Below are 10,159 nucleotides of genomic sequence, written 5' to 3' on the forward strand. Positions count from 1 at the left end.
TCCAACTTGCATAGCAATACTTCTGTGCTGCTTTCTCACTGGGAATATTAAAATGATGGAATGCTTCATGATAAAATAAATAAAACTTCAGACCCAAAGGAAGATCTGACTTCAAGGAAAAGACTGAAAATTAAAGTTTCACAGTATAAAGGATATATGACCAGTAGAAACAGTATCAATGATAAAAAAAACATTTGAAAATAGATTTAAAGGGCTGGTGTATAATTTGAGAAGTTTGGTTAAAGAATTTGCCACCAAAAGAATGCCTCAAAACCAGGTTCTAGGGGCTCACACCTTTAATCCTAACTACTCAGGAGTCTGAGATCTGAAGATCACAGTTCAAAGCCAGCCTAGACAAGACTCTTATCTTTGATTTAACCACCTAAAAACCTGCTGTGACTGGAACCAGTAGAGTGCTAGCTTTGAGCAAAAGCTTGGGGACAGTTCTCAGATCCTGAGTTCAAGTTCAACAGTCACTATCACTAACAAAAGAATACATTATTTCTAGAGAGCAAATATTAAACCAATAAAGATTTTCCATAATTATTTTTCTTTATGTATTTACTAATATATATATATATATATTTTGTTTGTTTGTTTTTTGCCAGTCTTGGGCTTGAACTCAAGGCATAGGCACTATCCTTGGACACTTTATGCTCAAGGCTATGGCTCTGCCACTTGAGCCACAGCACCACTTTTCTATGTATGTGGTACCAAGGAACTGAACCCAGGACTTTGTGCAGGTGAGGTGAGCACTCTACCACTAGGCCGAACTCCCAGCCCCCAATTTTTGAATAATACTTTTTTAGTGCGTATGCTGGTACTGGGAGTGGAACTCAGGTCCTGGTGCTACACCTTCCCTTTATTGTTCAAGGCTGGCATTTTACCATTTGAACTACAGCTCCATTTTTGGTGGTTTTGTTGTTGTTGTTGTTGTTCTGGTGATTAATTGAAGATAAGAGTCTCATAGACTTTTTTCCTCTAGCTGACTTTGAACCATGATCCTCAGATCTCAGCTTCCTGATTAGGAATATAATAGTCAGAATTACCAACACCCAGCTACATTCCTACCATTTTATGTTAGTTATTGGGTTTTTGTTAGATATTAGTACTTTTGTAAAATCAATCAGGTGTAGTCTTTTTTTTTAAGTAATAATTGAACACCAGGTACTTTTCTTTTTTTAATTAATTTGGTTGTGGTGCTTGAACTCAGGGCTTGGGCAGTATCCCTGAGCCTCTTTGTGCTCATGGCTAAACCAACAAAGTGGCTCTACCACTTGAGCCACAGTGCCACTTCCAGCTATGTCTGTGTATGTGGTACTGAGGAATTGAACCCAGGGCTTGATGCATGCTAGGCAAGCATTGTAGCACTAAGTCATATTCCCAGCCCTTGTAATTAAACTTTATACATCAAGATCACACAATTATTAAGTGATAAAGCTGAGACTCAAGACCAAGGGACCAATTCCAATATCTGTGCTCTTAGCCACATTGTGCTAGAGTAAAAGTTAAGGTGGACAATTGTGATGAATACATTGTCTCCTTATTTTCTGTCTCCCTTCAAAAAAGAGTAGAAAAGACTGTATAGAACAGAGCTGTGAGTCTCACTGTCAGAAAACCCTTACAAATAGGCAAAAGTGAAGTCTACAATGGTTGGGTGGTACTGAGTTGGGCAGGAGACATCACTTTGAAGTCTTTTCTAGTTTAAATAAACAGGCACAAACAAGCAGATGGACACACAGTATAGAGGGATGGTAGATAATAAGATGGGTGGATAGGTGATGATGCAGATAGATATTAGATAAGACAGATTATAGATAGATCAATAGATAAGAGGGTATATGTATGAACTATGAGTAATATAAAAACATGCATTTCCTTCTTTTTTCCTTTTTTTTTTTGTTGCTGTTGGTGGTCATGGGCCTTGGCACTGTCCTGAGACTTTTTACTCAAGGCTAATGTTTACATGGCTAATTGGAGATAAAAGTCTCATAGATTTTCCTACATGGGCTAGTTTCCAACTGTGATTCTAAAAATCTCAGCCTCCTGAGTAGGTAGGATTATAGACATGAGTCACTAACCCTCAGCAAGAGAAAATATTAAATCATACTGATTGCAAAGAATTTTGTTTGCTTTTCCATTTTGCATGTACTAACAATATCTTTTAAAAATCCAACATTCCCAATTAACCACCAAAAAGCTGGATGTGGAGATGTGAGTCAAGTGGTAGAGCCCTAGCTTTGAACAAAAATGTGAGACAGAGTTCAGGCCATGAATTCAAGCTCCAGTACCTGAACAATCAAAGCAACAACCACCACCACAAAGTCATTTCTCAAATGACTGTTTTGAGAAATACTATGTAATACATGGTAAATTGTTTAGAATCATCAGTTAAATATGGATGGTATTCTAGATCAAATTCCATTAATTACTTCAGATATAAAAATCAAGTGCCTACAAGTGCCAGTTTAAATGTGTAATATAACACATTTGTGCTTAGTCCTTAGATAAAAGTTTTATGTTTGTTCTTAAAAGTTCAGTATTATGAAAAAGAAGTAAAGTCCAACTGTTTAGACAGCCAGGTAGTGGATGAAACTGATGGACTCTGACCCAACATAAAGGCTAGAGCATTCTTTGGACTAGTCTGGGTTTTTTTTTTTTGGAGGGGGGGGGGTCATGGGGCTTAAACTCAGCCTGGGTGCTGTCTCTGAGCTCTTCAGCTCGAGGCTACTGCCATACTCTTCAGCCAGCCCTACTCTAGTGGTTAACTGGAGATTTGAGTCTCAGATCCTTCGGTGCCTGGGCTGGCTTTGAACCTTGATCCTAAGATCTCAGCCTCCTGAGTAGCTAGGATTACAGGCATGAGCCACTGTGTTGGGCTAGTCTGGCTTTTATATTGCAATGAGATTAAAAGGTCTATTCTTCTGTTGATATGTTTATAAGCTGAATAACCTTATGCTTTTTCATTCTTATATATTGACTTATTGATGACTATATTGAGAATGATAAAAAAGAATTTAAAAGTGTTCATTGGAAAGCATGGGAAAGTGATTGCCATAAAACTAATTTAGGCTCAATGTCCAGAGAAATCTCATATTGACATGTTCTTAACTTAAATATGTGCCCTAGAGCCACATATTGGTAAACTTTTTATCTTATTATTTAATTTCTTTATTTTGTGGTGCTGGTGGTCCACCTTCTCAGGGCCCAGAGCATGCTAGGCCAGCACTCTACCACTGAGTCCCATATTAACTAGATGTGTTGGTAGATTGCTAGTCAACTCAATGAAGGCAGATAAGCATATCACAGCACTGGTACTGATTTACACTGAATTGCAGAAAGGTTGTCCATACTAAAATGCTTTGTATGCCAGATATTATACATCAGCCTATATGTCTGTAAACATTCAATTAAGAATCAGAGCCATGAGTCATCACAGAAATATGTGTGAAAAAAAGAAATAAAGAGATAACTAGTGGGAAAAATGCTCTGTCACCTGTAATAGCATATTGCGCCATATGCTAGGTGAAAAGTTGACTTTGCATACATATTGTGGCCAAAATCTACTGCGGTGATGAATTTTAGTTTATATGTATGTATGAAATCTCATAAATATGTGTTTGCAAAGAATTAAAATTTTTAAATGAATTAACAAAAACCAGAGCCATCCAGTCATTGGCTGGTCTTTGGCTTTTGAGTGAAATAGCTACAAAGTTCACTTCTGTGTTTTTCTCTGATTACTCAATACAAAACAAAACAAAAAAGGCTTAGCCAAAAGCTGTGGCAGAGAGAGAACCTTTTTGGCAAACAGTATCTTTGGCTTCTTTGGACAAGGCCAAGGTATAAGATAGAAAAACTTCCTGATAAACGGAAGAGACAGCTTCCCACTTGCTGATGAAATCTTTTGTGTCTACATGCATGGCTTCCTGGGCTGTGAATGCTTTTGCTCTCCTAGAGTGGTGGAGGGTCAGTAATTCTTTGTCTGTGACACCCTGCAGGCGTCCACCTGGAGACTATCGGTATGCAGAAACAAAGGGCTGTTACAGAACTTTGGTGAGCGGACTAGTCAGAAGAAAGGCCTACCCACTAAATCCCACCACCTGGAGGGTGTGACTGTTAGCTCCGAATCTGCCTATCTCCCCATTTTTCTTCCTTCTTACCCCTCCCCCCCAGATGAAGATAATACGTACAAAAATTTGGAGATACATGTAAATGTATATTTGTGCCTTTCTTTTTCTCATTCCTTAGTTGGTCATCTTATTTTTACTTTATTTTAATTTTTGATGATCGTGGGGCTTGAATTCAGGGCCTACACACTGCCCCTGTTTTGTTTTTGTTAGTTGGGGTCTTTAACTCAGTGTCTGGGCACTATCCCTGAGCCTCTTTGTGTTCAGGGCTAGCACCCTACCACTTGACCCACAGTTTTTCCAGTTTTGGGGTGGTTAATTGGAGATAAGAGTCTCACAAAGACTTGCATTCCCTGGGCTGGCTTCCAACCAGGATCCTCAGATCTCAGCCTCCTATGTAGCTAGGATTGCAGGTGTAAGCCACAAGTACCTGGCTTTGTTTTGTTATTTTATTTGGGACTGGAGCTTGAACTCAGGGGTTGGGTGCTATTCCTTAGTTTTTGGTTCAAGACTAGTGCTCTATCTCTTGAGCCTCAGTTTTGTTCCTGGCTTTTTGGTGGTTAATTGGGGATGAGAGTTTCATCAACTTTCCTGCCTAGGTTGGCTTTGAACTGCTCTACTCAGATTTCAGGCTCCTGAGTAGCTAGAATTACAGGTGTGAGCCACAGGCACCTGGCATGCTTTTCTCTCTAGGGACCTGTGCTTTAGCAGCATCTTTAAGGGGGCCTACATAAAATGGTAGCTTAGGAATCAAAGGTCAGGAAGATCTTTGCTGGATTGCTGGCTACCCTATATATTAAGCTGGGTGACCCTGCCCCCTAAACTCACTGTCCTTTGAGCCCTAATTTTCTTAATTATTACATGGGAACTTGGAGATTTTAATGAGCATTGTGAATATTTTAGTGTATCTGAGATAAAGTAGTCCTCAGTCAAAATCGGTTTACCTCCCCTTTTCCTTTCCCTCCACCTTCCACCCTCTAACAGTGTGTCTTTTTAATGAATGAATGAATTAATTAATTTGTCAGTTGTGGGGCTTGAACTGTGAGCCTGAGTGCTGTCCCTGAGCTCTTCAGCTCCAGGCTACCCCCCACCTCAGGGCCTGGGAGTTGTCCTTGGGCTCTTCTCCTCAAGGTTACCACCCTATCCCTGGAGCCACAGCACCACTTCCAGTTTTCTAGTAGTTACTTGTCGATAAGAGTCCCATAGACGTTAGTGCCCAAGCTGCTTTGAATGGCGATCTTCAGATCTCAGCTTCCTGAGTAGCCAGGACTACAGGCGTGAGCCACCATGCTCGACTAATTAATTTTTGTTTCAGTTCTGGGCTTGGACTTAAGGTCAGGGCACTGTTCCTGAATTTCTTTTTCTTTTTAGTGAGTCATGGGACTTGAACTCTGGGCCTGGATGTTGTCCCTGAGCCCTTCAACTCAAGGCTACCGCCCTACCCCTTGAGCCACAGCGACACTTCCCCGTTCCTGAATTTCTTTTGATAAAGATTAGCGCTCTACACTGGAACCACAATCCTAAGCGTTGAGCAGAAAAGCTTAGGAACAGCACATAGGCCCTGAGTTTAAGCACAGAAGGAGAAAAAGGAGGGGAAAAGAAAGGAGAAGGAAAAGGAGGAGAGAAAAGCCAGAAACCGATGGCTCACACCTGCGATACTATCTACTTAGGAGACTGAAATCCAAGGATCATATTTGAAGTCAGCCTGGCCAAGAAATTCTTTGAGACTCTTATGTCCAATTAATCACAAAAAAGCTAGAAGTGGATATATGGCTCAAATGGTAGAGCACCAGCTAAAGAATAGTGTCCACCCTCTGAGTTCATGCCAATACCAGCACCAAAAAAAAGAAAAAATATATCTACGTTTATTTTTTATTTAAAATACGGAAGGGCAGGGGAAAAACAAGATGATTGGGAGGGGTGGAGGGAGGAAAAGTAGGAGAAAAACATGAGAAGGGCTATCAATGTGTGAGAAGTAATGCACGTACTACCTGACAAATGTAACTGTAACCCTTCTACAAGTTACTCCGACAATAAAATACAATTTTTTAAAAAAAGGAAAGAAAAGAAAGAAAGGAGGATAAAAAAAAAATCAGGAACCCCAAGTAGAAGATACTCTGTTCTTTTTCTGTGGGGCCAGTCCTGGACACTGTCCCTGAACTTTTACTCAAGGCTAGCATTCTCCTACTTGAGCCACAGCTCCACTTCTGTTTATGTGGTACTGAGGAATTGAACCCAGGGCTTTATGCATGCTAGTCAAGCACTCTACCACTAAATCACATTCCCAGCCACTCTGTCCATTGTTCTGTTGCTTTTGTTCATTTGGCTCTTGTTGTTTCCTTTGTTCTAGTACTGGGACTTGGACTTAGAGACTGAGTGGTATCCCTGAGTCTCCTTTACTCAAGGCTAGTGCTCTACCACTTTGAGCCACAGCTCCACTTTGATCTTCAGATTTCCCCTCTCCTGAGTAGCTAGGATTACAAGCATGAAACTGGCATATTTTTTGAATTTGTTTTGTTTTGTTTTTTAAATTAGGTTTCTAATTCAGAAATCTGGTGATCTCAAACACTCAGCATCTCTTATACACCCCAGACATCTCTCTAAAGCCTTTTCTGAAGTTTAGAAACAACTTTACATAGGCTTCCTAATGGAAGGCAGGAAGTCCCTCTTATTGGAGGATGCAAAAACAATGCAGGTTATATGAAGTCATCTCAGCCAATCAGATGCTCCCAATGTGATACTGGATTGAATTCAACCAACCAAGTACTCTGAATGGGATAAGACCAAGAGATGAAGCAGAGAAAAAAAGCATGATAGATAGAAGGCCACATCCACCTCAAATACTACAAAGGCCCAAGTGCCAGGGTAGACATTCAAAGGTAGCCAGAGCTCCAGGATCTGACTCACCATTTAGGCTTTGCAGAAGCAGCTTTCTTACCCTAGATAATCTCAGCCATGTTTCTTGCTCCCAGAGGCTCCTCTAGAGATTCATCACAGCATGGTTCTGTGTGTGTGTGTGTGTGTGTGTGTGTGTGTGTGTGTGTGTGTGTGTGTGTGTGTGCGCGCGCGCGCTGGGACTTGAACTTCGAGCCTGGGCCATGTCTCTGCGCTTTTTCTCCTTATTGCGGATAGTGTTCTACCACTTGAGCCACACCTCTACTACCAGCTTTTTGGAGGTCAATTGAAGTTAAAAGTCACATGGTCTCCCCTCACCCCACCTGGGTTGAGCTTTGAACCATAATCTCAGCCTCCTGAGTAGCTAGGATTACAGGCATGCGCCACTGGTGCCTGACTTTCCATTAGCTATTTCTAATGGTCCATGCTCTGTGTTACTTGGAAAATGTCAGAAGCGCGGAACAGTCAAGCGTGTTTCCAGTGAACCTAATGACCCTTACCTAAATTGTTAGCATTCTTGTGTGAAATCCTCAGTTGTATAAACACGCAATGGAATCTCACTTTAATCTTGTCTTCAGGAGCTCCCATGGCTATGAGTGTGCCATGACAGATACTTGGCCTGCAAAGTGTTTGAGTGTTGGTAGAGAAGGAGAGAGCCATGTGGGCACTTTTGGAGTGCCACATCCAGGGGGTAAATGCAGCTATGCTGACAGGTACCCTGCTGAGAGTGCGGGAAAGGAGGTTTGTGGGTCTGCTGGGCTCTCCCAAGGAAGGAGCCCATGGTCCTTTGTACAACAGAGTGCAAGCTTTGTAGGCCTGGAATCCTTGCTACACAGAAGGCGGGGATCTGAGGATCACAGTTCACAGCCAGCTGAGGTAAACAAATCTGTGAGCACTTATCTCCAACTAACCAGCAAAAAGCCAGAAGGAATGGAGTTGTGGCTCAAATGGTAGAGCATCAGTCCTGAGCAAGAAAAGCCACACAAGAGTACAAGCCCACCCGTCTTTGGTGGCTCCTGTAATCAGGAGGCAGAGGTGTAAATATTGTGGTTTGAAACCAGCCCTGGCAGGAAAATCCATGAGAATCTTATCTCCAATAAACTACTCAAAAAAGCTGAAAGCGGTGGAGCATTAACCTTGAATAAATGAGGCTCAGGGACAGCACCCAGGCCCTGAGTTCTAGTCCCAGGAGTAGCACACACACACAAAAGAACACAAGCTCTTGAGTTCAAGCCATAGTACTAGAATCAACAAGAACAAAACCCCAAATGGACAAAAGTAGCAACAACAACAAAAAAAGTACAGAGGCTGGGAGTTTGGCCTAGTGGTAGAGTGCTTGCCTAGCATGCATGAAGACCTGGGTTTAATTCCTCGGTACCACATACATAGAAAAAGCCAGAAGTGGTGCTGAGACTCAAGTGGTAGAGCTCTAGCCTTGAGAAAGTCCAAGGACAGTGCTCAGACCTTGAGCTCAACCCGGGACTGGCAAAACCAAACAAACAAACAAAAAAAAACAGAATATTTTTGCTTAGGTTTCCTGCCCCCCCTCTTCTTTTCCTCCTTCCCTTCCTGGTATTAGCACTTGAACTCAGGGCTGGGGCACCGTCTTTCAGCACTCTACCACGTGAGCCACACCTCCACTTCTGGCTTTTTGATGGTTCATTGGACATAAGACTCTCATGGAGTTTCATGTCCAGGCTCACTTTGAAACATAATCATCATATTTCATTCACCTAAGTACTTAGGATAGCAGGTGTGAGCCACCGGTGTCTGGCTCTTTCTTGTCACCTTTTCCTCCTTTTCATTCTCATTCTCCTTTTCCTTCTTCTGTGCTAGTCCAGCACAGAAGCTTTTTCTTTTTAATTTTCCTACTTAAGGTTAGCAGTGTAGCACTTGAATCACAGCTCCCCTTCTGGCTTTTTGATTGTTAATTGGAGATAAGAGTCTTACGGACTTCCCCTACCTGGACTGGCTTTGAACTGTGATCCCCAGCTCTCAGCTTCCTGAGTAGCAATGATTACAGGCCTGAGTCACTGGTACCCAGTTCCTGTCTTCTTAATGGTTATCTCAAATACTTGCTTTATTCTCTAATTACTTGCTTTCAACTGTCAAACTATTTTGGTACTGTTCCTTAGTATGGATTGAGAGAAGGCTTTTGAAGACACAGCGTCTTGGGGATTATGAAATATAGTTTTTAATCTGTTTTACTTGACTTTTATTTTAGTAATACCCAAAGGAGTATTCATGCATGAATAAGCCTGAAATGATAGATCTTGGAATAATTGTATTTTAGGGGAAATAGGTCAGTTCACAGCTACCATTAAAAAAACCAATATGGTTCTTTCTGCAACTTGTTCATCAAAACTACTATGTGCTATTGGCCTATTCTGTGTGTGTGTGTGTGTGTGTGTGTGTGTGTGTGTGTGTGTGTATGTGTGTGTGTTTGCCAGTCCTGGGCCTCGAACTCAGGGCCTGAGCATTGTTCTTGGGCTTTCTCAAAGCTAGAGCTCTACCACTTGAGCCACAGCACCATTTCCAGCTTCTTTTTCTATGTTTGTGGTACTGAGGAATCGAACCTGGGTCTTCATGCATGCTAGGCAAGCACTCTACCACTAGGCCAAACTCCCGGCCCCCATTCTGTGTGTTTTTAACTTGATATTAATTATTAGAGATGTTCTTTTTTTTTTTTTTTTTTTTGCCAGTCCTGGGCTTGGGCTCAGGGCTTGAGCACTGTCCTTGGACTTTCTCAAGGCTAGAGCTCTACCACTTGAGCCTCAGCACCACTTCCCGGCTTTTTTCTATGTATGTGGTACCGAGGAATCGAACCCGGGTCTTCATGCATGCTAGGCAAGCACTTTAACCACTAGGCCAAACTCCCGGCCCCTAGAGATGTTCTTTTGAAGTGATTTTTTTTTGGTGTGTATGCCAGTTCTGATCTGGGATCTTGAACTCAGGCCCAGTATAATCTTTCTTCTGGTACTTTACCACTTGAACCACATCTCTACTTTCAGCTTTTTGTTTGTCGATTAATTTGATATAAGAATCTCATGGGCTTTTCTTCCTGGGCTGGTTTGGCATGATGATCCTCAGATCTCATCCCCTGAGGAGTTATGATTATAGGTGTGAATCATTGGAGC

The sequence above is a fragment of the Megascapheus bottae genome, chromosome 20 (genome assembly GCF_031878675.1).
Source record: "Megascapheus bottae isolate mThoBot1 chromosome 20, mThoBot2.hap1, whole genome shotgun sequence".
NCBI classification, from domain to species: Eukaryota; Metazoa; Chordata; class Mammalia; order Rodentia; family Geomyidae; genus Megascapheus; species Megascapheus bottae.